This window comes from Dendronephthya gigantea, unplaced genomic scaffold (assembly GCF_004324835.1).
Source record: "Dendronephthya gigantea isolate DGI-Jeju-01 unplaced genomic scaffold, DenGig_1.0 000051F, whole genome shotgun sequence".
Lineage (NCBI taxonomy): Eukaryota > Metazoa > Cnidaria > Anthozoa > Malacalcyonacea > Nephtheidae > Dendronephthya > Dendronephthya gigantea.
Genome location: NW_021163061.1, coordinates 189,807 through 217,345, shown reverse-complemented (window position 1 = coordinate 217,345; position 27,539 = coordinate 189,807). Strand labels below are relative to the sequence as shown.

General features: G+C 37.5%; 1 protein-coding gene across 28 annotated transcripts in view; it reads right to left on the bottom strand.

Annotated features, from left to right (window-relative positions):
• Positions 1-27,539, bottom strand: part of LOC114528740 (probable ATP-dependent RNA helicase DDX43) — a 192,429-nt gene that overhangs the window by 14,850 nt on the left and 150,040 nt on the right. For 23 of the 28 annotated variants that reach the window (XM_028550439.1, XM_028550436.1, XM_028550430.1 and 20 more), the window contains 5 exons: positions 18,616-18,750; positions 18,332-18,411; positions 12,454-12,599; positions 11,997-12,130; positions 11,713-11,792 (listed from right to left, as the gene is read on the bottom strand). The gene's annotated coding sequence lies outside the window, so the exon portion shown is untranslated. Of the gene's footprint in view, positions 1-4,028; positions 4,821-9,043; positions 9,131-11,712; positions 11,793-11,996; positions 12,131-12,453; positions 12,600-18,331; positions 18,412-18,615; positions 18,751-19,077; positions 19,352-27,539 lie in introns of those variants that run through there. The other 5 variants (XM_028550449.1, XM_028550451.1, XM_028550453.1 and 2 more) reach the window with 5 other exon arrangements.

Below are 27,539 nucleotides of genomic sequence, written 5' to 3'. Positions count from 1 at the left end.
TTGAAAATTAAACGAGACTTACCTGGAAGTTGAAATTTGATTTGGATTGTATGAGTCATCAGCCTGAAGTGTGAGAGTTGTACGAGAGAGAGTGCAGCGCATGCGCAAATCAGTCTTTAGATCTTTACCAGACAAAGACCGCACGGACGTGATGAGTGTGAGACTGGACTGCAAGTAAGGGAATGAGAGAGAACAGGGGGGGGGGGCGTACAACTCTCACACTCCAGGTCAAATCAAATTTCAACTTCCAGGTAAGTCTCGTTTAATTTTCAATTCTACTTCGTCATCAACCTAAGTCATGTGACGTTGCACGAGATTTCAGAGCAATCAGTGAGGGCTTTGTCCTGCAGAGATACACAAACCACTCTAACTATAGCCAGCGTGATAAAACCAAGTGGAAAGATATCTCGATATATAGAGAAGTATATTATATATATAGTATATTATATATCCTAGGAATAATTAACGTTTGTATAGCACTCTAACACCGAAGCGCCAAAATTAAATTCCTCCTCGCTCGGTTTATTATAAAACCGTTGAAATGCCTGTTCATTCGACCATCCTGCGGATAACATAATATCCTTAATGTTACAGTTATTGGACGCTAAAAAGGATGTAGTTGCTGCTCGAACACTATGACCTCTAAATTTGCTAACATCTAGACCTACAGCTACCAAAACAGACTTTATCCATCGAGATATAGTATCTTTGGAAACAGGTCCATACGGTTTCACATAACTCAGTAGAAATTGCTTTCTATCATGGCTATTTTCATCAGTTCTCTTGATATACTCTAAGAGATGAGTAACGACGCAAAGCTGAGGCTCAAATGGATATTTCAAAAACTCGAGGAGTTTGACATGAGTTCCGACACGTGTCTGTTTGACTTTCTCCATAACGTGGAAAGTGCACTTGTCCGCAACGAGAATCATGTTATCGACAGTGAGAAGATGAATAGTTTGACAGCGTTGTCCACTGAGTAAGGTCAATAAGAAGGAAACTTTAACAGTAAGCTCCTTCAAAGTCAGCGCGGAAGGTATAGGCTGCTTTCGAAAAAACTATAAGACCTTGCTAACATTCCATATTGTCTGGTAACGCGGTAGAGCCGGGCGCAGTTCGAATACACCTTTCATAAAGTGCTAAACAATAGGTAGCTGTCCGAAAGTGACTTCACTATCACTTAACTGCAAAATAGAAGATAAAGCAAACCTCGCCGAGTTGATTAAGCGATACGACAAACCCGAGTCAAACAGCGATGACAGAAAATCTAACGTCCGTGGTAAGGGAAGGGAGATGATATCACAATGCCTCTTCATACACAATTTTAACCATTTCTGCAGATGCACTTGGTACTGAGATTTAGTGCTGTCTCTCCAAGAGGATTCAATTATGTTAATGGTCTTAACGAGTAGCCAGGTTGTTGTAGTTGTTGCCGCAGACATGACAAACCAAAAGTTTGAGCTTCTTGCAAAGGGGATGAGTTGTTTCCGATGATTTCCGACCGAGGTTCAGTAGTTTGTGACTGGGTTGTAGGACCACAGTAGGTGGAACATGAAGAGAGGCTGGCAAAGGATACCAAGGCTGGGTGGGACAGTCGGGAATAACTAAAATTCCGTTGGCATGCTCCTGAATTATTTTCTTTACAGCCTGTAACAGAAAACTAAACGGCGGGAAACAATAAAATTTCAAGTCAATCCACAAAATAGAGAAAGCATCAACGAACACTGCTTCAGGATCTGGCGGATAAGAGCAATATGTTGGGAACTGTTTTATATTTAAGTGTGATGCAAAAAGATAGATCTAAGGGTGAAAATTCAAGGTACTGAGCGCATTATGTAATGACAATGGTTTGGTTTCCATTCGCTATCCGGATTATGAAAATGACGAGATTCTTTGCGTGTTAAGACATTCTGTGAACCAGGAATGTGAGCAGCAATAATGCAGATAGTAACAGCAGATATGTCTCATTGTGGACGAATGAACATGGCGGACGTGAAAATTTAGCTCCGATAAATTTCTTTATAAGATTTCAACATATTCAACTTAATAAGCTGTCTAATAAGCTCCAAACTGGTACAAGAGTTATAAGTTATTTGATTTATGCTATGGCGATAACAAACAAGCTAAGTTTAGCTTGGAACGGGGACTATGAATCGTTGAAAAGGTTTGTTTATGAAACCTTCAAACTTGATGGTGTTTGGTCTCAACCCGGCGGGGATAGAAAGCTTTTCACAACCGAAGATTCGACGATCCTCTGGAGAAAGAGTAAGAACTTGTTGTCCTTTAATGGATCGAAAGCTAACAACTTCAAGAAGGAATTATGTAAGCATATATGTGAGTGTGAAGACGACATCTCAGAACCTGTGTCTGTACATGACATGGGCAAAGTTCATTCGGGTGAATCGCCTGATTTCTACACTGATATAGAATGTATGAAGCAAGATCAACAAGTGAATAGCGAGGCAATTCAATCATTGTCGAACTCTATCTTGCACATAACTTCAGTAATTTCAGAATTTCAAGATTTCATCAGGAAGAATGAAACAAGCCTTACAGAGGGGTCTTCGACAAAGTCGATTAACCATAACGAAGAAAGAGAAAATGTAAATCAAGTTATTGCCCAAGACTGTATTGAAACTGACGCTAATGACACCTTAGTGTCAGATCAATTAAAAAATTCTATAGGAAGCAATGAAGCAGGATTCACTAGTCAGTCGGATGAATCTGACGAGACTCTTACTGATAGAGTTGGCTTTGTTGTGGCGCGTCGAGAATCCTATGCCCAAGTGGTTAAAAGGCATCCAAAACCCCGTAAACCTAAGGAAAACCAAATATGGTTAATAACCCTGAAGATACTTTACTAAGTGTCCCATTACAAAGAAATACTGAAGGTGATGGCTTTATTGGGGTTGACAGAAGGCGGAAAAGAGTAAAGAAACTTTTCCTGTCTGGAATACACGAGAGCGTGCAAGAGAATCAGATCTTATCCTATTTAGAGCAACGAAATATAATACCTACTCACATTGCTCTGTTTCGAAGTCAACGAAGAGGAACCCAATCTGCTAAAATCCACATACCATCTTCAATGTGGTCTGAAGTTCAATCGGAAGGTTTCTGGCCAAGATTTGTCAAATGTAATCTGTGGCAATCGAAAAGCACTAGAAATTCCATTAGACGTGAAATCAAATTTAACACCACCCATCATGGGAATTTTTCAACATACGTCTAATGGCGCACATTCCAATCAGATTCAATAATATTCCCGTTGTGATAACCCAACGTAAATACCTCACGTTTATCAAAGCGTAATACAGGAAACCTTGTTCCTGTGACATTGTCGGACAGTACTGAGGTAAATAACACACAAAGTATTCCTGTTAGAATAACAGAACAGAGACAAAGTTCACCAAATAACAATGTCAGAACGCATTGCGTTAATAACTGTATCAGAATCCACCCTGAAAAAGCGCAACGCCCCCTGGATAATAATAGAGCTGTCCCTAATATTATGATGCTGAATGCAAGATCATTAGTCAATAAGGTAAATGAACTTGAAATCCTTAGAGATAAGTATATTGCTGACTTAATTCTTGTGACAGAAACATGGTTAAGAGATGTAATCCCTGATGAGGTTGTGAATGTTTCTGGTCTGAAAATTATCAGAAAAGATCGATTGTGTGGTAGAGGTGGAGGGGTAGCAATATATGTCAATGAAAGTATACCGCTAAAAACGCGTGATGATTTAAACGATCAACTGTTTGAATGCTTATGGATTACTATCCGCCCAAAGTGGTTACCAAGATCAATTTCAAGGATTGCAGTAGGATGCGCATACCTTCCACCAAACTAAATGTATCTGAAATTGACAATTTCTATGATTATATCAACAACTGTTATGACCAGCTTTGTCTAGAAAGCCCACATACGGCAATTATTCTAGGAGGCGATTTCAATCCAGATAGTAATGGGTTCCAACAAAACCGTTTAAAGAGGCATTGTCATCTTAAACAAATTGTAACGCAACCTACCAGAAACAGAAACATCCTTGATTTAATATTCACTGACATGGCTGACTGTTACGAAACTCCGGAAATCCTAGCCCCACTGTCAACGTCGGATCATAATATCATCAGCTGGAAGTCCAAGTCTCATATTACGGAGAAAGGAACTACGATTAAAATCAAAGTGAGAAAAATCCGACAGCAGCAGTTAGAGAATTTCGAATCTCTACTAGCAAGTTATAACTGGTCTTCGGTTCTTTACACCTCCGACATCAATGAAAAAGTCAATACCTTTCTTCAGGTCACTGAGAATATGATTTCTGAATATTTTCCGGAAAAAACGGTTAAAGTTTATAGTAAGGATAAACCTTTTATGACAGCTAAAATAAAATCGTTGATTCTTAAAAGGAATATGGCTTTTAAAAATAAAAAAGTTGAGCGTGTGAAAAGTCTCAGAAGACAAGTCTCGGCAGAAATTCGGAAAGCGAAAATTGATTTCTACGAGAATAAAGTAAGTCCAAACTTTAAAAACAACCCTAAATCTTGGTGGAAACAAATGAAGGGCTTGATCGGCAAGAAAACTGCTAAACCAATAATGTTGGATCCCAATACTGGGTTTCAGATGGATGATAAGCAGTCTGCTCATTATATAAACGATTATTTTGCAAACTTAACTAAGAATTATCCGAAAGTGAACGAAAATTGGTTGGAATTTCAATGTATAGAGAATCTACCTCTAATTACTGTCGACCAGGTACAACGAGAATTGCGTAAAATTAACCTTAATAAAGCTCCTGGTCCTTATGATCCCTCTCTGAAGATCTTGAAAGATTTTTACAAAATATTTTGCTGTACCTTTGACCGAAATCTTTAATGAATCTTTTCAATCAAACATTTTCCTGAGATCTGGAAAAAATACAAGGTATCTGGAATCCCTAAATCTGTACCATGTACGCATGTTGAAGAGTTAAGACCAATTGCTTTAACTAGTGTCCTAGCAAAGGTTCAAGAATCTTTTGCTGTTCAGTGGATATATGAAGATACCGATGAAAAAATTTCTGATTCTCAATATGGGGGTCTACCACGATCATCGACAATTAATGCGCTGGTTAATTTAATACACAAGTGGCATAAATCATTGGATGAACTGCACAGAGTGATAAGAATAGTCTTTTTGGATTTCCGAAAGGCATTTGACCTTATCGATCATAATAAACTCTTAGAAAACATGCGAGAAATTGGTGTAAGACCTGCTCTGATCAAATGGTATGCATCGTACCTGGACGAGAGATCTCATTTTACACAGTTTGGAAACGAAGTATCTGATTTTGCGAATGTTATGGGAGGCGTTCCGCAAGGCAGTAAGCTGGGACCTATTGCTTTTGTGGTTAAAATTAATATGTTACCTAGTGTTATAGCAGAAGCTGTTGTAGGAAATGGAAATAATGATGTCGTTGTGGATGAAGATACGATTCTCTTCATGGACGATACAACGATTAGTGAGGCACTGGATGTTCACAATCATATCTCTGGCACGGAAATTGGTAATATACCCCAAAAAATTAATTCGGTAAAGAATTTTGCGGAAATTGAGAGAATGGAGTTAAACCCAAAAAAGTGCAAAGAGATGATTATCGACTTTCGAAAGGATAGAACAGCTATTCCTGCAACAGAAGTCGATGAATGCATCCTAGAAAGAGTAAGCTCTTATAAATTACTTGGATTGTGGTTAGACGATGATCTAAAATGGAGAACAATACGGAATACATTGTCAAAAAGGCAGCTAAACGATTATATCTTTTAAAAATTTTAAAAGGATATAATGCTCCCGCGAGATGACTTGAAAACTATTTATACTTCGGCAATTCGATCAATCGTAGAATATGGAGCTCAAATTTGGCATGGGAGTTTGACAGAGGAACAATCTAGGGATATAGAGAGAATTCAAAAGCGTGCAATGAAAATTATATGCCCGGAAAAGAATTATGAACAAGCATTAACTGAATGTGGTATTAAAACTTTGGAAAGTCGAAGAGAGTTAATGTGCATAAACTTGATAAAGGATATAAAGGACCCTTCACATAAACTCAATGATTTGCTACCACCAACTGTAGGTCAATTACGGGAGAGAGACACGAGACTTAATGTAAATAAAATTTACAATTTTAAATGCAGAACAGAGCGCTTTAGAAATAGTCCTCTAGTATATGCGATTCGTAAGTACAATCTCAAAATTGATGATTCTTAACTATTTTATTAGTTTCTTAATATTTAAAATATAGCTTTTGTAATTTACTTCTAGCTTTGTAATATAGATTAGAGTATGAATTATTGTAATTCTAAAATGTAATATTTCTTAAATTATTTTTATGAACCTGTAAATCACATTGTAATTTAGCTGTCTAAGCTACTTTATGTGTATTTTTTAATAATAATAATAATAATAATAATAATAATAAATGTTGTATTTTATACAAAATTCCCAGATTTTGCAGCCCATAGAGCGGCAAATACGGCTATGACAAGAACCCATGTTATTTATTACAGCTACTGCAGTGATGTTATCTATCATGAGTTTTACCTGCTTACACCACTTAAGAGTGGTGCAGAACAGTTTAAGGGCAAAAAATGCAGTCAAAAGTTCAATGTAGATTATGTGATGGGTGCATTCATCTGGCAACAAACTTCCCCTGAAGATGTATCACCTAGTACACCTCCCCATTTTTCTACGGGTTCATCAGAGTATATAGTTATATCAATAGGGGGAATGAAAAGAAATCTAAAACTCTCTTCAACCACCATTGTAACTCTATCAAGCCATCCTCAGAGACAGTCATAGAGGAATCAAAATTACCCTTAGGTCTTTTAGGAGCATCTTTTTTATCCATTTCAAGGTACCTATAATGAAGAGCCCCATACTGAACCCCAGGTAAGGAGGTGACTAGGCAACCAATAATCTTGGCTACCTGCTGGATAGGAATGTCTGCTGGATGTTACATTATGTGATATTATTAATAATGGGGTTAATATTTAATAAGTTGTTAGGAGGGTTTGGATTGATAAGTGGGCGTGAAGGACAGAGACTTGAAGTGAAAAGGTTGTAATTTGTGGGACTGAGTTTAGGGAATAAATATATAAATATACGTATATGTTACAAAGAGAATAAACTTGAAACACTGGACATTCAATAACATCAAACAAATTTTTTTAAATTTTTTCCTTTTTTCTCATTTGTAACTTGGATAGTCATTGTTATCAAGTTAATGGCAAATGAATGGCAATGGCAAATGTTTCAACTGTGTCAAGAGCATTTGTAGCACACTTAGCATATGTATCACCCTGCAGATAGAAGCCATCAATATACCCACTAATAATATGATTCATAGCTCTAAGCTTAGCCAGGGGTGGTTTCATAAGTTTATTATGTCAAGAACCTGATCATTTATTACAAGATCAAAGAAAGTTTTCACTATATTATATCATATGAAATAGGATTCATACGCATTTATTTAAATGTCATTAAAAGCTTATTCTGCAATGATCTACCAAATATAGTAGAAGAGGATGAAGATGGAGAAATTGAAATGTTTGCTGACGACACAACCATTTATGTGGTTGGACAAACAGTAGACATAGTATCGTTAAAGCTAAATAAGATTTTAAGTAAATTTTGGGACTGGTGCCTTAATAATTCTCTAACACCTCACCCAGGTAAGACAGAATTCATGATTATGGGAGGGAAATTATTTGTCGGGCCAGAGCAAGCTATAAAACTAGGAAATTCGATCATAAAACGAGTACGGTCGACAAGATGCTTAGGGATGGAGTTGGATGATGAATTGAAATGGTCCAAACACATGCTGGATTTAACAAAAGCATTTTCTCAGAAAATTAGTCTTTTGAAGTCCTTGTATTTCCTACCAAAGAAAGTTAGAGTTGATTTCTATTATAAGGTCATACTTCCGTCACTGACATATGGCATCGTTTTGTGGGGGTCATGTAGCAAAATTTTATTTGATGACCTTGAAAAATTGCATGTGAGGGCTGCTAAAATTATCTATTGCCTTGATTGGCACATGCCAACAAAAGATGTAATTACAGTTTACAAATGGAGAACATTAAAACAAATGCATCTTGAATCGCTGGCGAAACTGATTCAAAAAATTTAGTACCAAAATGTTCCAACAATTATGTCTGATCTGATAGTAAAACGTTCGCTCGAGTATAATTTAAGAGAAACGAATTTTCTAAGGCTACCGAGAGTGAGGACTGAAATAATGAAGAAGTCAATTACCTATAAGGGCTCAGTTTTATGGAATAACTTACAAAATGAGACGAGAGAAATAGAAAACAATAGGCTGTTCTCGCAGTCTGTAACTAATTTAGAATTAAGAGACTCAATGTTTTAATTGTAACTCTATCTCTTCATTTTTAGTATAAATAGTAACATTAAATTAGTAATATTATAGATATTGATATTGTATACTTATATCTATATATTCACGACCCTATCAGCTTCTGCTGTATCTTTAATTATATCAAAATAAATGCTTTAATTAACTAACTAAAAAATTGTCCATGTTGGCAAATCTCAAAAAACATTATTATTTAAATTATTTAAATATAAGTTACACTTGTCTCTCTTACAACAGAAACAGGAACACTTTAATGGGACGTAATTCAGCAAAGTCTCACAAATTATATAAACCATGCTGCATCTATTGTTTGCTTTAGTTAACTCAAACTTGCACTATTTTAGACAAGTATTTACTGTGTTTTATGCAGGAAATGTTTGTTCACACTAAATCTCATTAAAGGTAAGTGATGCTTCTGTCTCTTACAACAGCAACATGACCCTTGGGATGGGATACCAGTTTGGGAGAGAAATCAGAGAACAAATTTTCATATTTACAAAAGAAGGTAAGAGTCTCCAGCTCCCCGCCTGCTTCAGGGTAGCACAGAATGAAATAGGAATGCTTTTCCCTAATGAAGGTGAAAACCAATATTTTACAAATTTCGTAGTGAAATGCCACGCTCCATACCTCATGATCTTCTGGGACTTTTATTGTTGTCTTCAGATTTCCTTCCTTGGTGTATATTTGAACCGTCGTACGATCGTCTGTTGGTATTATGATTTCATTCTGCTGGGAAATACTCAATGAAAATGCCAACCTCGAGTCACGTTTAAACTTGTATTTCAATTGACACGTCTTGTCACAAACATACACATGAGGGTCTTTGTCTAGGATGATGATAATATCATCGTCTTTGCATATCGCGATCTTAACTCCCCAGGAATATTCGACTTTGAACTCGAGAAAATCCAATTTATGATTTGCTTTTACATTGTAATTCTCGTCCAATATCGTCAACATGAATACGCGACGTGAAATCACCACGTAAACATTGTTATTCATATCAACAGCAAGCGCCAGTAAAATATTACCTGCAAATTCAGGTATTTCAACCCGTTTGATTTTTCCTGCCTCATGGATAATCATGATGTGGTCACCAGACCCAGTACCAGGGACAGCAAGAACATCCCCCTGACTGTTCACAGCAGAGAAGTAGGGTCTTATTTCTTCATCAAGGAACTGTTCGTTTGGAGGATGTGGCAATTCCTTTCCCATAGACTTTCTTGTTGAAATTTCCTTCCAATTTCCTATTGGGTGAAAACTACGATCAGGAAGTTCAATCATGCAGGCGAACACCACAAACGAATACTTGCTGCTGAATTTCCTGACATATTGAAACAACACATAGTTGATTAACATAACCGACTTGACGTTCTCCGCTCGTTGGGTTTTATTCAACAACGATTTGACTCCACCGTTCAAATACACCGAGAATATCTCTTGAATGGCTGGTAAGCTATGAAGTTTTTTCAAAAACGACAAACACCCAGTGATTGCGGTCTCAGGACTATCGAGATGTTCCAGTATTTCTGAAACTATTCGTAGCTTCGCAGCAAGAATTCGATCTTCGATACTAAATGACTCATTCCAGAAAGCCTTGTCTGCTCTGTTGCGCGCTTTCTCGAATCTTTTTCTCGCAGTTTCAAACTTTCTTTCCGAGTTGATTTTGAGCTTTTTCATGGCGCGAGGAAGCTCTATTGCTTGGTTTAAGATACCAGACTGAATATCACTCGAAGGTTCCCCTGCTTCGTCCTGAGTTTCGTTCGCTTTCTGCTCAGGATTTGATTTATCAAGAGAATCACGGAGAAACTCCACTCCTTCTCCTAACGAATTATAACTGGCGAGTAAAGTTGATCTAGAAAGGCCATCGATTTTAGACTTGATATCATTTAACTCTCGTACGACAAACTTACGAATTTCTGCATCGGTTACATCGCCGTCTTTGAATTTGTCTGCCGTCGAGTCTCTGACCTTATTCCATAATAAACCAACTGTTGAACTGAGAATACTTGTCACAATTGAAGACATACCGAGTTTGTGTACTGAAGCACAGAATTAAGGCTAAATTTTGACTAAACACTGGTGAATATGCTCAAACACATTCAATCTTATGATTCCTAACGATGTTTTTATCTACGTTCTTCCGGGAACTTCGTCACATGAGAAACAGGCGAGATATGAAGGTTGTTGAAGTTTACAGTATAGAATTACCTTGCTTACATCGTCTACAATATATCTGGGAGCGATCTCGTATATAAATATCACAGTTGTATTTCACTTTAGTCTTATGTCACTGCACGAGCCAAGTTTTATAGGAAAAGTTATAGACACGAGCGAGATGAAATCATTGCGTGTTCGTAGTTGAACAAAACACAGTTTCAAGAAAACTAAGTTAGGGCTATAGGTATTTACAAAAGGTTATAAATTAGGCATATAAAAATTAACAATATATAGATACTTGACCTTACATTACCGAATTCATGAATTAGTCATGAAAACCAACAACAGTATTTGTGAAAAAATCTTGCAAGAAATTCGGACTAACAAACCGAAATCGCTTCTCTCGCCAGTACGCGTTTTTTATCTCTGAAATTTCTTTGTTTAACCTCACGTAGGCCAACTTAAACTCTTAAAATGCACATGGGAGGGCAGAAAGTATGATCGGTTATATGCGCCTTAACGCTGTACGATAGTCTTTATTTATCGCTGAACTATCAAACAAAACTAAAGATTAAAGAAATACGATAGAAATCACTGCAATTATTTTTAAAATCAAACCTGGGCGATAAATCAAGAAAGGAAAAGCATAAATAAATGTGCTAGGAGAGCTTGTTGCGCATGTCCGTGAATGAATAATAGCAGAATATGATCTAGTAGTTTAAATGTAATTTAGATTTAATGAGAAAGACTGATAGAAATAGGTTTCATTCACGGTAACTAAAGCACAATTGAAGTTTAACAGGAAAGTTTGCGCAACACGCTGATAACCCGCACCTGCCCGACTCCTTCCCGTCCGCCTGCAACTCGCATAACAATAAGATTTGTCAAAGCTTATTACCACGCAATTGCAAGACGTTTGCTTCTTGGGAAAAATGAATGATTTATATCGTTAATCGTATACTGTATAATTAAGGTAAACGACGATTATAATGTGCTTGGTGGATAACAATAGACGATTGTGGATGACGATGGACAATAATGGACAAAGATATAGATAGATGGGGTAAGGATACCCCGTGTTATTGCACGGTGGTGATGATGAGAAATGGTGATGATGAATCACTTCTATTTCTTACCAGTGCCAGTTGTGTGGTCTTGATTGGTTCCAGTGTTACGGATTTGCGTTGGTCGTCGTTGAGGGAGGAAACTGTGGTACCTGTAAATATTGAAGTCAGTGTGACCAGATCTGGTACATTTTCATGGATAACGATGGATCGTTACGTATAATTGAAGATGATGATCTTGTGCATCGATGGATAATAATTGACAATCAAGGACAATGATGGATGCGATGTAGAGTAATGAGGTAATGACTATTCATAATAATGATGGTGGTCATGAGATCACTCTTATTTCATACCTGAGTCTGTAGTGTGGTCTCGACTGGGTCCAGTCTTCCTGGATTGTCTCAATCTTCTCTTTGTTTGTCAACAGCAGCACTGTTTTTATCGCGGACCCAATGACAATATTTACCACGCGTAAAATCACAGTTATCTGCAAGGAATGAAAGAGTTGTACATCATCAGTTGAGTTAACTCTCACCAGAATAATTGCTTATCAAAATCTTGCGAGTAAACTCGTGTTATACCAGAACGTGGATAAAATAATTACAATACATCATTCGCTCTTCAAAATCAAAATCCAGCATGTCGACAGACAGGCATCAGATGTAATCTAACAAAATTTAAGTGTGTGTAGTTTGTGAAGTTTTTCTCTGCAGAGAGTTTCGACTGTCTCTTGAGGTGGTTAACTCAGCCAAGAGTTTGAGCTCGGCTCAAATGAACAAATGAATGAATAAACGAATGCAGTTAATATACCTGAGTTACACGAGCTGTTGATATCACAATTGTTTATCTCTTCACTCGCACTTGCAATAATTCACATCATTAGCAGAGGATGAATCTTAACCATTCCTGACTTGACGAATCGTGCAGTTGAAAATATGTTCATATCAGAGAGATGTCTGTATTGAAGAGGTGCATGTATTAAGACATGTTTACATTTGCAATTGTTGCTGCCATCTTCTTGTTTTCATAGATGTAAACGAGTAGATTTAGTTATGGTTGTTCAGATAAGAACACCTATAAATCATTGCATCATAACTATTCGCTCGTTCACATCAATCTAAAGACGAAAATCGCCACAAAAATCGGATGGTAATTGGACTTGTAAAAAATGCTTCAGAGAGGTGTTTGTAATTATTGTCTTGAAATGACACGCTTAATAAACTATGAACCCGTCACTTATGACTACTTGCTGCTGAATTTCCAAACAGTCGTGTTTTTTCAGGAAAGTTCACTTGAAAGAGATGCCGCACATATCTTTGTTATTCGAAACAAAAATCATTGTTTATTTGATTCATATCGAGAATCATTGGCATTGAATTTAAATCTCATCTCACATGAGATAAAATTGAAAATTAAACGAGACTTACCTGGAAGTTGAAATTTGATTTGGATTTTATTAGTCATCAGCCTGGAGTGTGAGAGTTGTACGAGAGAGAGTGCAGCGCATGCGCCAATCAGTGTTTAGAGCTTTACCAGACAAAGAACGCACGGACGTGGTGAGTGTGAGAGTGGACTGCAAGTAAGGGAATGGGAGAGAACAGGGGGGTGTACAAGTCTCACACTCCAGACCAAATCAAACTTTAATTTCCAGGTAAGTCTCGTTTAATTTTCAATTCTATTTCGTCATCAGCCAAAGTCATGTGACGTTGTACGAGATTTCAGAGCAATCAGTGAGGTCTTTGTCCTGCAAAGATACACAAACCACTCTAACTATAGCCAGCGTGATAAAACCAAGTGGAAAGATATCTGGATATATAGAGAAGTATATATATATTATTTTATTTATATTATATATATATTATATATATATATTATATATATATTATAATATATTTATATATTATATATATATATATATATATATATATATATATATATATATAGTGGTCAGTGGATTTAGGAAAGGTTGTCCGAAAATATATACATATATACAAATAGTTGTGACATGTGACCACATATTTCCATCACGTGTCATATCTAATTACGCATGCAAACGCTGCAAAATTGCTTCAAGGTTATTGTTTAGTTGGGATATTTTTGTTGTAAAATGCCTAAACCGTATTCAGACGATATAAGATGGGAGGTTGTGTGGCAGAATTTATTTTATAACAGGTCTTCAACCAGAGTTGCTGTCGATTTGTTTGTTTCGCCAAGGACAGTAGATCGCGTTTTCAACCTGTTCATTAATAGGGACCTTAAGCATGCAGGACGGCAACACGACGAGGACGCGGCTGAAATTCTCTTTTATATAAAAGCTATGGCTAAGTTGTTGTTTTATATTATTAATTGTACCAATTCAGTGAGATATAAGGCGTTAAAAACATTTTGTTTATGTTTATAAGGACAATTCTATAGAGCCTAATTCGAGGGAGGGCTCGCTGGGCCTGAAATGCAACCGTTCTAGGCAAGACGTAAAAAACGACGTTTTCCCGATGGGTCTTTAAATACTAATTTCTTTTCAATGACCCATTGTATTGATAGCCGTCGTCGTCGCGTTCGCGTTCTACATGCTTAAGGTCTCTAATACTGGTAACGTTACGTCGCCTCATAAGTTTGGCAGGCCTCTTTGTAGCACAACACTTTACCAGCATGAGGAACTGGCAATATGTAAAATAATTATCAGACATCCAAAGCTATACCTTAGGGAAATCGCCGATCAATTAGAAAACGCTGACATTCGGTGATAAACGGGCTCTCAGATAAAATAAATGAAGGTATATTTTACTAATAACCTGTTGTCACATTGTTTACGCTTTGCCAGCTATGGATTTAACGTAGCGTTCGCAGCATTTGCATGCGTAATTAGATATGACACATGATGGAAATATGTGGTCACATGTCACAACTATTTGTATATATGTATATATTTTCGGACAACCTTTCCTAGATCCACTATATATATATATAATATGGCAAGTTCGGAAAATAACGAAGATCTTTTTTCTTCATTGAGTTGACCTTCGTAGATTTCCAAACTTGCCACAGCCAATCAGAAATTTGCCGACGAATTCTCCGATGACGTTTGTCGAGTAAACTATATCCCGCCTCTGTTTCGCAAAATTTCAACGAAAATACACTTTTAATTCGCAAAATTTGAGCATTTTAGAGTTTTTTTCAAGTCTAAAAACGACAGATAAATATAGTCAATATATCCAAGGTGTTTTGTATGTAGTTTTTTTTTAAGAAACTAGCGTAGTATTTTTGTTTTAAGCGATGGTATTAATGTATGTATTATATTTTTTGTGAGAGAGTTGCCAGCCTTATTGTAATTATATACATATATAATAGCATGACGTAACAGCAGTGACCGGGCTGCCTGTGGTATCACCCTGCAGATGGAAGCCATCAATATACCCACTAATAATATGATTCATAGCTCTAAGCTTAGCCAGGGGTGGTTTCATAAGTTTATTATGTTAAGAACCTGATCATTTATTACAAGAGCAAAGAAAGTTTTCACTATATTATATCATATGAAATAGGATTCATACACTTTTAAATGTAATTAAAAGCTTATTGTCCATGTTGGCAAATGTCAAAAAACTTTATTATTTAAATTATTTAAATATAAGTTACACTTGTCTCTCTTACAACAGAAACAGGAACACTTTAATGGGACGTAATTCAGCAAAGTCTGACAAATTATATAAACCATGCTGCATCTATTGTTTGCTTTAGTTAACTCAAAGTTGCACTATTTCAGACAAGTATTTACTGTGTTTTATCCAGGAAATGTTTGTTCATACTAAATCTCATTAAGGTAAGTGATGCTCCTGTCTCTTAAAACAACAACAGGACCCTTGGGATGGGATACCAGTTTGGGAGGGAACTGATTTTCATTTTTACAAAAGAAGGTAAGAGTCTCCAGCTCCCCGCCTTCTTCGGGGTAGCGCAGAATGAAACAGGAATCCTTTTCCCTAACTCTGGTTAAAACCAATATTTTACAAATTTCGTAGTGAAATGCCACGCTGCATACCTTATGATCTTCTGGGACTTTTATTGTTGTCTTCAGATTTCCTTCATTGGTGTATATTTGAACCGCCGTATCATCGTCTGTTCGTATCATGATTTCATTCTGCTGGGAAATACTAAATGAAAATACAGCACTCGAGTCGCGTTTAAACTTGTATTTCAATTGACACGTCTTGTCACAAACATACACATGAGGGTCTTCGTGTTGGATGATGACAATATCATCGTCTTTGCATATCCCGATCTTAACTAGAAAAAAATATTTGTCCTCGAGAAAATCCAATTTATGATTTGCTTTTACATTGTAATTCTCGTCCAATATCGTCAACACGAATACTTCAACTGAATGTCTTCTCCCCACGTAAACATTGTTATTCATATCAACAGCAAGCGCCTTTAAAAAACTACCTGCAAATTCAGGTATTTCAACCCGTTTGATTTTTCCTGTCTCATGGATAATCATGATGTGGTCACTAAACCCAGTATAAGGGACAGTAAGAACATCCCCCTGACTGTTCACAGCAGAGCGGTAGGGTTTTATTTTTTCATCAAGGAACTGTTCGTAGGGGGGATGACGCAATTCCTTTCCCATAGACTTTCTTGAAGAAATTTCGAACCAATTAATTATTGGGTGAAAACTACGATCAGGAAGTTCAATCGTTGGCATGCAGGCGGACACTTCAAACGAATACTTGCTTCCGAATTTCCAAACATATTGAAACAGCACATAGTTGATTAACATAACCGACTTGACGTTCTCCACTCGTTGGGTTTTATTCAACAACGATTTGATTCCACCGTTCAAATACACCGAGAATATCTCTTGAATGGCTGATAAGCTATGTAGGGTCTCCAAAAACATCAAACACCCAGTGATTGCGGTCTCAGGACTATCGACATGTTCCAGTATTTCTGAAACTATTCGTAGCTTCGCGGCAAATATTCGATCTTCGATACTAAATGCCTCATTCCAGAAAGCAGTGGTTGCTGTCTCGCGCGCTTTCTCGAATCTTTTTCTCGCAGTTTCAAACTCTCTGTCCGAGTTGATTTTAAGCTTTTCAATGGCGCGAGGAAACTCTATTGCTTGGTTTAAGATACCAGACTGAATAACGCTCGAAGGTTCCCCTGGTTCGTCCTGAGTTTCGCTCGCTTTCTGCTCGGGATTTGATTTATCAAGAGAAACACTGAGTAACCCTACTCCTTCTTTTAGAAAATTATAACTGGCGAGTAAAGTTGATCTGGAAAGGCCATCGAATTTAGACTTGATATCATTTAACTCTCGTACGACAATCTTTCGAATTTCTGCATCGGTTACATCGCCGTCTTTGAGTTTGTCTGACGCCGAGTCTATGACCTTATTCCAAAATAAACCAACTGTTGAACTGAGAATACTTGTCACAATTGAAGACATACCGAGTTCTTTACCTGAAGGCAAAAATTAAGGCTAAATTTTGACTAAACTCTGGTGAATATGCTCAAACACATTCAATCATATGATTCCTAACAATGTTTTTATCTACGTTCTTCCGGGAACTTCATCACATGAGAAACAGGCGAGATATGAAGGTTGTTCAAGTTTACAGTATAGAATTACCTTGTTTACATCGTCTACAATATATCTGGGAGCGATCTCGTATATAAATATCCCAGCTGTATTTCACTTTAGTCTTATGTCACTGCACGAGCCAAGTTTTATAGGAAAAGTTATAGACACGAGCGAGATGAAATCATTGCGTGTTCGTAGTTGAACAAAACACAGTTTCAACAGAACTAAGTTAAGGCTATAGGTATTTACAAAAGTACATAAATTAGGCATATAAAAGTTAACAATATATATATACTTGACCTTACATTACCGAATTCATAAATTAGTCATGGCACCAACAACAGCATTTGTGAAAAATCTTGCAAGAAATTCGGACTAACAAACCGAAATCGCTTCTCTCGCCAGTACGCGTTTTTTCTCTCTAAAATTTCTTTGTTTAACCTCACGTAGGTCAACTTAAACTCTTAAAATGCACATGGGAGGGCAGAAAGTATGATCGGTTATATGCGCCTTAACGCTGTACGATAGTTTTTATTTATCGCTGAACTATCAAACAAAACTAAAGATTGAAGAAATACGATAAAATCGCTGCAATTATTTCTAAAATCAAACCTGGGCGATGAATCAAGAAAGGAAACGAATAAATAAATGTGATGGGAGAGCTTGTTGCGCATGTCCGTGAATGAATAATAGCAGAATATGATCTAGTAGTTTAAATGTAAGAAGACTGATAGAAATAGGTTTCATTCACGGTAACTAAAGCACAATTGAAGTTTAACAGGAAAGTTTCCACAACAAGCTGATAACCCGCACCTGCCCGACTCCTTCCCTTCCGCCTGCAACTCGCATTACAATAAGATTTGTCAAAGCTTATTACCACGCAATTGCAAGACGTTTGCTTTTTTGGGAAAAAATGAATTATTTATATCGTATACTGTATAATTAAGGTAAACGACGATGATTATGTGCTTGGTGGATAACAATAGACGATTGTGGATGCCGATGGACAATAATGGACAACGATATAGATAGATGGGGTAAGGATACCCTGTGTTATTGCACGGTGGTGATGATGAGAAATGGTGATGATGAATCACTCCTATTTCTTACCAGTGCAAGTTGTGTGGTCTTGATTGGTTCCAGTGTTACGGATTTGCGTTGGTCGTCGTTGAGGGAGGAAACTGTGGTACCTGTAAATATTGAAGTCAGTGTGACCAGATCTGGTACATTTTCATGGATAACGATGGATCGTTACGTATAATTGAAGATGATGATTTTGTGCATCGATGGATAACAACTGACAATCATGGACAATGATGGAAGCGATGTAGAGTAATGAGGTAATGACTATTCATAATAATGATGGTGGACATGAAATCACTCTTATTTCATACCTAAGTCTGTAGTGTGGTCTCGACTGGGTCCAGTCTTCCTGGATTGTCTCAATCTTCTCTTTGTTTGTCAATAGCAGCGCTGGTTTTTATCACGGACCCAATGACAATATTTACCACGCGTAAAATCACAGTTATCTACAAGGAATGAAAGAGTTGTACATCATCAGTTGAGTTAGCTCTCACCAGAATAATTGCTTATCAAAACCTTGCGAGTAAACTCGTGTTATACCAGAACATGGATAAAATAATTACAATACAACATTCGCTCTTCAAAATCAAAATGCAGCATGTCGACAGACAGGCATCAGATGTAATCTAACAAAATTGAAGTGTGTGTAGTTTGTGAAGTTTTTCTCTGCAGAGAGTTTCGACTGTCTCTTGAGGTTGTTAACTCAGCCAAGAGTTTGAGCTCGGCTCAAATGAACGAACGAATGAATGAATAAACGAATGCAGTAAATATACCTGAGTTACACGAACTGTTGATATCACAATTGTTTATCTCTTCACACGCACTTGCAATAATTCACATCATTAGCAGAGGATGAATCTTAACCATTCCTGACTTGAAGAATTGTGCAGTTGAAAATATGTTCATATCAGAGATGTCTGTATTGAAGAGGTGCATGTATTAAGACACGTTTACATTTGCAATTGTTGCTGCCATCTTCTTCTTTTGGTAGATGTAAACGAGTAGATTTAGTTATGGTAGTTCAGATAAGAACATCTATACATCATTACATCATAACTATTCGCTCGTTCACATCAATCAAAAGACGAAAACCGCACGAAAAATAGGATGGTAATTGGACTTGTAAACGTTGCTTCAGAGAGGTGTTTGTAAATAATGTATTGAAATGCCACGCTCAATAAACTATGAACCCGCCACTTATGGCTACTTGCTGCTGAATTTCCAAACAGTCGTGTTTTTTTCAGGAAAGTTCACTTGAAAGAGATGCCGAACATATCTTTGTTATTGGAAACAAAAATCATTGTTTATTTGATTCATATCGAGAATCATTGGCATTGAATTTAAATCTCATCTCACATGAGATAAAATTGAAAATTAAACGAGACTTACCTGAAAGTTGAAATTTGATTTGGATTGTATGAGTCATCAGCCTGGAGTGTGAGAGTTGTACGAGAGAGAGTGCAGCGCATGCGCCAATCAGTCTTTAGAGCTTTACCAGACAAAGACCGCACGGACGTGATGAGTGTGAGACTGGACTGCAAGTAAGGGAATGAGAGAGAACAGGGGGGGGGGGGCGTACAACTCTCACACTCCAGGTCAAATCAAATTTCAACTTCCAGATATGCATGTCTCGTTTAATTTTCAATTCTATCTCGTCAGCAACCAAATTCATGTGACGTTGCACGAGATTTCAGAGCAATCAGTGAGGTCTTTGTCCTGCAGAGAAACACAAACCACTCTAACTATAGCCAGCGTGATAAAACCAAGTGGAAAGATATCTCGATATATAGAGAAGTATATTATATATATAGTATATTATATATCCTAGGAACAATTAACGTTTGTATAGCACTCTAACACCGAAGCGCCAAAATTAAATTCCTCCTCGCTCGGTTTATTATAAAACCGTTGAAATGTCTGTTCATTCGACCATCCTGCGGATAACATAATATCCTGAATGTTACAGTTATTGGACGCTAAAAGGATGTAGTTGCTGCTCGAACACTATGACCTTTAAATTTGCTAACATCTAAACCTACAGCTACCAAAACAGACTTTATCCACCGAGATATAGTATCTTTGGAAACAGGTCCATACGGTTTCACATAACTCAGTAGCAATTGCTTTCTATCATGGCTATTTTGATCAGTTCTCTTGATATACTCTAAGAGATGAGTTACGACGCAAAGCTGAGGCTCAAATGGATATTTCAAAAACTCGAGGAGTTTGACATGAGTTCCGACACGTGTCTGTTTGACTTTCTCCATGACGTGGAAAGTGCACTTGTCCGCAACGAGAATCATGTTATCGACAGTGAGAAGATGAATGGTTTGACAGCGTTGTCCACTGAGTAAGGTCAAAAAGAAGGAAACTTTAACAGTAAGCTCCTTCAAAGTCAGCGCGGAAGGTATAGGCTGCATTCGAAAAAACTATAAGACCTTGCTAACATCCCATGTTTTCTGGTAACGCGGTAGAGCCGGGTGCAGTTCGAATACACCTTTCATAAAGTGCTAAACAATAGGTAGCTGTCCGAAAGTGACTTCACTATCACTTAACTGCAAAATAGAAGATAAAGCAAAGCTCGCCGAGTTGATTGAGCGATACGACAAACCCGAGTCAAACAGCGATGACAGAAAATCTAACGTCCGTGGTAAGGGAGGGGAGATGATATCACAGTGCTTCTTCATATAAAATTTTAACCATTTCTGCAGATGCACTTGGTACTGGGATTTAGTACTGTCTCTCCAAGAGGTTTCAATCATGTTAATGGTCTTAACGAGTAGCCAGGTTGTTGTAGTTGTTGCCTCAGAAATGACAAACCAAAAGTTTCAGCTTTTTCAAAGGGATGAGTTGTTTCCGATGATTTCCGACCCAGGTTCGGTAGTTTGTGACTGGGTTGTAGGAGCACAGTAGATAACCCCCCCCATATAGGGATCAAAGGGTGCCGACACAATAGGTTCACGTGAACAAAAATCACGATTCACGTGGACAAAGACCATGCGTTTGCACGTGGGCATGGGTCTTGGATCATGTGAACAAAGAAGTCATGATTCATGTGGACAATGACCATGAGGTACATGTGAACAGGGATCATAGATCATGTGGGATGGAGATTTTCCATCACGTGAATAGGAATCAATCATTGAACATGTGTACAGTAGGATGCATTTAGAGTGTAAATGAGATCATTTACAATTATTTTAATATGTTATAAAATTTAAAAGATAATTCACAAATTTCTTCTGCTTTTGCCTCGTTCACGGAGATCTACCCCAGCCAAGAAGCATTTTATAATTTTAATATAGTAGCTATAAACTTTTTTTTTTTTTAAAAGACCCCGACTATTCTTACATGGAATATTTCGGTTTACAAACACAAAAAATATAGTCCAAGAAATACTCCAAACATTTTGCTAAATTACTTCCTTTCTGCCGAGTATACGTCCATCAATTGCAAGTATGGCAGCGCGAATATTAGTTCAAATTCTGTTTTGTGGATTTGCGGTTCCTTAGCACATCATATGCTTCGCCAACTGCTTGCCAAAGCTTAGTTTTGTTCTCCTCTGCTTTTGCCTCATTTACGCAGATCCATCAACCAACCGATCTGGGCTCCTTTTGCTGATTTTTTCAATTTTAACTTCCTCTGTATGAATTTTATTATAATGTTAGCCATAATCTCATCTCTGGCTAAAGTTTTCACTATTGTTAAATCAGCACCGTACATTTGTTTAAATGAATGAGTCATTTTAGAATGAGTACATTGGTGCTTAAGAAATGTAAATCAAGAGATTTCGCTCGGTTGCACACATCAAGTCAGATCCTGTTTACACTGTACCCGATTCGCATGGTCACGACATCAGTTTAAGTTGTTTTACAGTATATTTGTCCCCCAGAACTTTTTTTTTTGTCAGATCATGCTAAAGTAACCATACTACCAAACGTTTGGAGGTGAAACTCCCGTTGACATGATTAATTTTGATGTCGTGACCATGCAAATCGGGACTAAGAGGCTACTTTTGGGATGTAAATTAGGCGCTTGAAAAATTAAATGCGTGGGAAGAGCACGTTGTGGATGTAAATGAGGCCGGCTAGCAAATTATATGCATGGAGAAAGCACGTTGTGGATGTAAATGAGGGGCGTGCGAAATTAGACAAACGTGGGTATGCTAAAGAGGAATGTGAGACCACATGAACAGAGTGTGCAAGTGGTGTGATTAACACGTCGTCTACGCAAATGAATAATCCTTGAAAGTAATATGGGTTACAATTTTGTGGAATGAGCCGATGAGCACATGCGTATAACTGCTCATAATTGCTCGTAACTGCTCATGAGAACATGCTCAACCGCTCGTAGACATTTTTAATACCAAACTATTAAGTAGTATTAATATCAGATTTGGGTAGATTTTGAAGGCAAAATGGGTTGCAATTTGGTGCAATGAGCGTATGAGCATGTGCTCATAACTGCTCATGGACACATCCTCATAGCTGCTCATAGCCGCTCATAGCTGCTCATAGCTGCTCATAGCTGCTCATAGCTGCTCATAATTTATTAGTTGCTCATAGCTGCTCATAGCTGCTCATAGCTGCTCATAGCTGCTCATAATTTATTAGTTGCTCATAGCTGCTCATAGCTGCTCATAGCTGCTCATAGCTGCTCATAGCTGCTCATAGCTGCTCATAATTTATTAGTTGCTCATAGCTGCTCATAGCTGCTCATAATTTATTAGTTGCTCATAGCTGCTCATAATTTATTAGTTGCTCATAGCTGCTCATACTGGTTGAACGAAATAACAAAGACAATCATTGGAATAACGATTTTAACATTTATTTTTCTGGTATAATAATTTCTTCTAAATCGTTTTTTATCTCTTTTTGTTCGTTTTTCATGGTTTCTTAATAAGAATGGTTTAGAAAATCATTATTTCTAATCATCATCATCGCTATCTGTATTTTCTTCTTCATCCTGAACCTGGTGATTGTTTAAAAGCCTTTTAATAAGAAACTTTCTCTTATCAACAGCAGCTTCTATTGCCTCTTCTGGATCAAAATCGTCATTTTCAACAAACGCATCTTTTGTGTGCATTATTTTCTTATGTACTGGATCTTTCTTTAGTTGTCTCATCCACAGAAGGCGTTCCAAATAAATATTTTCCAATTCTTTCTGGAGTATAGGCATAATATTCGAGTAAGCTTTCTCCTTAGCAGATTGCTCATCCAGGCCAGTGTTTATAAGGCTTTCTTTCATTTCTTCAAAATCTGTATTACTTTTTTGCTTTGCTTCTTCTATTAGGGGTATCCATGGATCCATTTTTTCTTCAGTTTCTGAGTCAGTCGTCATCGAACTTTCAGACTTTACAGATGAAGTGGTCGAGACATCGTCCTGCAAATCCCTTTCTTGACTGTCCGAGTCTCTTCGAGACATGCCTCTTTCTTGCTGTTTTAATGGACAATATTCCCGTTCGTGTCTGCGCAGATTGTAACCGCGTCTAAAGTGCTTCCCGCAAAACTGGCAGCTCATTCCCTTAGGACTGATTGTGTAAAAATGGTTTGTTATTGAGCAGTAACTGAATTTTATGAGCACGGAAGCCGATTAACTCATGAGCAGCTATGAGCAACTATGAGCAACTATGAGCAGCTATGAGCAGCTATGAGCAGCTATGAGCAGCTATGAGGATGTGTCCACGAGCAGTTATGAGCAGTTATGAGCACATGCTCATACGCTCATTGCACCAAATTGCAACCCATTTTGCCTTCAAAATCTACCCAAATCTGATATTAATACTACTTAATAGTTTGGTATTAAAAATGTCTACGAGCGGTTGAGCATGTTCTCATGAGCAGTTACGAGCAATTATGAGCAGTTATACGCATGTGCTCATCGGCTCATTCCACAAAATTGTAACCCATATTACTTTCAAGGATTATTCATTTGCGTAGACGACGTGTTAATCACACCACTTGCACACTCTGTTCATGTGGTCTCACATTCCTCTTTAGCATACCCACGTTTGTCTAATTTCGCACGCCCCTCATTTACATCCACAACGTGCTTTCTCCATGCATATAATTTGCTAGCCGGCCTCATTTACATCCACAACGTGCTCTTCCCACGCATTTAATTTTTCAAGCGCCTAATTTACATCCCAAAAGTAGCCTCTTAGTCCCGATTGCATGGTCACGACATCAAAATTAATCATGTCAACGGGAGTTTCACCTCCAAACGTTTGGTAGTATGGTTACTTTAGCATGATCTGACAAAAAAAAGTTCTGGGGGACAAATATACTGTAAAACAACTTAAACTGATGTCGTGACCATGCGAATCGGGTACAGTGTAAACAGGATCTGACTTGATGTGTGCAACCGAGCGAAATCTCTTGATTTACATTTCTTAAGCACCAATGTACTCATTCTAAAATGACTCATTCATTTAAACAAATGTACGGTGCTGATTTAACAATAGTGAAAACTTTAGCCAGAGATGAGATTATGGCTCACATTATAATAAAATTCATACAGAGGAAGTTAAAATTGAAAAAATCAGCAAAAGGAGCCCAGATCGGTTGGTTGATGGATCTGCGTAAATGAGGCAAAAGCAGAGGAGAACAAAACTAAGCTTTGGCAAGCAGTTGGCGAAGCATATGATGTGCTAAGGAACCGCAAATCCACAAAACAGAATTTGAACTAATATTCGCGCTGCCATACTTGCAATTGATGGACGTATACTCGGCAGAAAGGAAGTAATTTAGCAAAATGTTTGGAGTATTTCTTGGACTATTTTTTGTGTTTGTAAACCGAAATATTCCATGTAAGAATAGTCGGGGTCTTTTAAAAAAAAAAAAAGTTTATAGCTACTATATTAAAATTATAAAATGCTTCTTGGCTGGGGTAGATCTCCGTGAACGAGGCAAAAGCAGAAGAAATTTGTGAATTATCTTTTAAATTTTATAACATATTAAAATAATTGTAAATGATCTCATTTACACTCTAAATGCATCCTACTGTACACATGTTCAATGATTGATTCCTATTCACGTGATGGAAAATCTCCATCCCACATGATCTATGATCCCTGTTCACATGTACCTCATGGTCATTGTCCACATGAATCATGACTTCTTTGTTCACATGATCCAAGACCCATGCCCACGTGCAAACGCATGGTCTTTGTCCACGTGAATCGTGATTTTTGTTCACGTGAACCTATTGTGTCGGCACCCTTTGATCCCTATATGGGGGGGGTTATGCACAGGAGGTGGAACATGAAGAGAGGCTAGCGAAGGATACCAAGGCTGGGTGGGACAGTCGAAAATTACTAAAATTCCCTTAGCATGCTCCTGAATTATTTTCTTTACAGCCTGTAACAGAAAACTAAACGGCGGGAAACAATAAAATTTCAAGTCAATCCACGAAATAGAGAAAGCATCAACGAACACTGCTTCAAGATCTGGCGGATAAGAGCAATATGTTGCGAACTGTTTTATATCTAAGTGTGATGCAAAAAGATTCATCTAAGTTTGAAAATTCAAGGTACTGAGCGCATTATGTAATGACAATGGTTTGGTTTCCATTCGCTATCTGGATTATAAAAATGACGAGATTCTTTGCGTGTTAAGACATTCTGCGAACCAGGAATGTGAGCAGCAGTAAGCCAAGTGTTGTATTTCATACAAAATTCCCAGATTTCGCAGCCCATAGAGCGGCAAATACTGCGATGACAAGAACCCATGTTATTTATTACAGCTACTGCTGCGGTGTTATCTATCATGAGTTTTACATGCTTACACCACTTAAGAGTGATGCAGAACAGTTTAAGGGCAAAAAATGCAGCCAAAAGTTCAATGTAGTTTATGTGATGGGTGCATTCATCTGGCGACCATCTTTCCCCTGAAGATGTATCACCTAGTACAGCTCCCCATCTTTCTAGGGGTGCATCAGAGTATATAGTTATATCAATAGGAGGAATGAAAAGAAATCTAAAACTCTCTTCAAGATGGGTGACCCACCATCGTAACTCTATCAAGCCATCCTCAGAGACAGTCATAGAGGAATCAAAATTACCCTTAGCTCTAAGGTCTGAAGAGCCCCATACTGAACTACAGGTAAGGAGGAGACTAGGCAACCAATAATCTTGGCTACCTGCTGGATAGGAATGTCTGCTGGATGTTACATTATGTAATAATGTTGATTGCTGCCGCAGCGGGCGAGCCTGGGGCGAGCGAGCAAGGTAGCAGACCTAATTGATGTAGTTGGGAATTTTTTAAATTTTGCTTTAGCGCATTGCATTGTGGTCGAATATTAGATAGACCCACAATGCTATGCGTGAATCAAGTTTATATAATTATACTGTTTCTTCCCATGTGCTTCAATGTGCTTCCTTTTCCATTGGGCATTCTGGTGAACAGTTAAAAAATTTTGTGATTGCCAGTTTCTTAGCTTTTTTACCCTCATTTTATCGCTGATTATTACATTCGCAGATCATTAATCGAGACTGCAGGTAAGCAAACATGATCATGTGCCGTTGATCGCAAATATATCTCTGAATAACAACGTGCTCATGCCTTTCGCAGAGCCAGGCTCAGCCAACAGAGGCTAGGCGATATAAAGAACAATTACTTGATGATGCAATTTTTGTTTTAACAGAGTTTTTGATATCATTCTGTTCCACTCTCCTCAAGTTGGTGTTAAGCACGGTAAGTTGCTGTCAGTAAAAGATAATGTTTTGTAAAATCTTATAGATATACAGATATTTTACCACTTCCGATTTCACTCGCTGCATTTGCTGCGCTATTGGTGGTTTGGCCTTAACAAAGAATAATCAAACAACAAAGCGTTGTATATTTGAAAGACAGTTAGCTTATATTTATTGACATTTATGCGCATTGCCATTCATAATTATTCGCTATTAAATTTACATATTTGTGCGTGTTCTTTGCCCCGGGACTTTGAATTTTATAACACTGGTGGCTTCTTTATATGCAAAGCATTAAATATTTGAAAGACAGGGCACTCAGTCAACTCAAATTTGTCGATATTTATTGTTATTGGTGAATGATAATTGATATTTTCTATTCAGTCTTTGTGTGTGTGCCGTTCTTTGCCCCTCGGATACATACAGTATAATTATACCATTGACATTTGATACAACATTAATACAGCTTCGATTTGACTTGCCGAATTTAGGATAACACGTGTTGGCTTTTTATGCATAGCGTTAAATATTTGAAAAACAGAG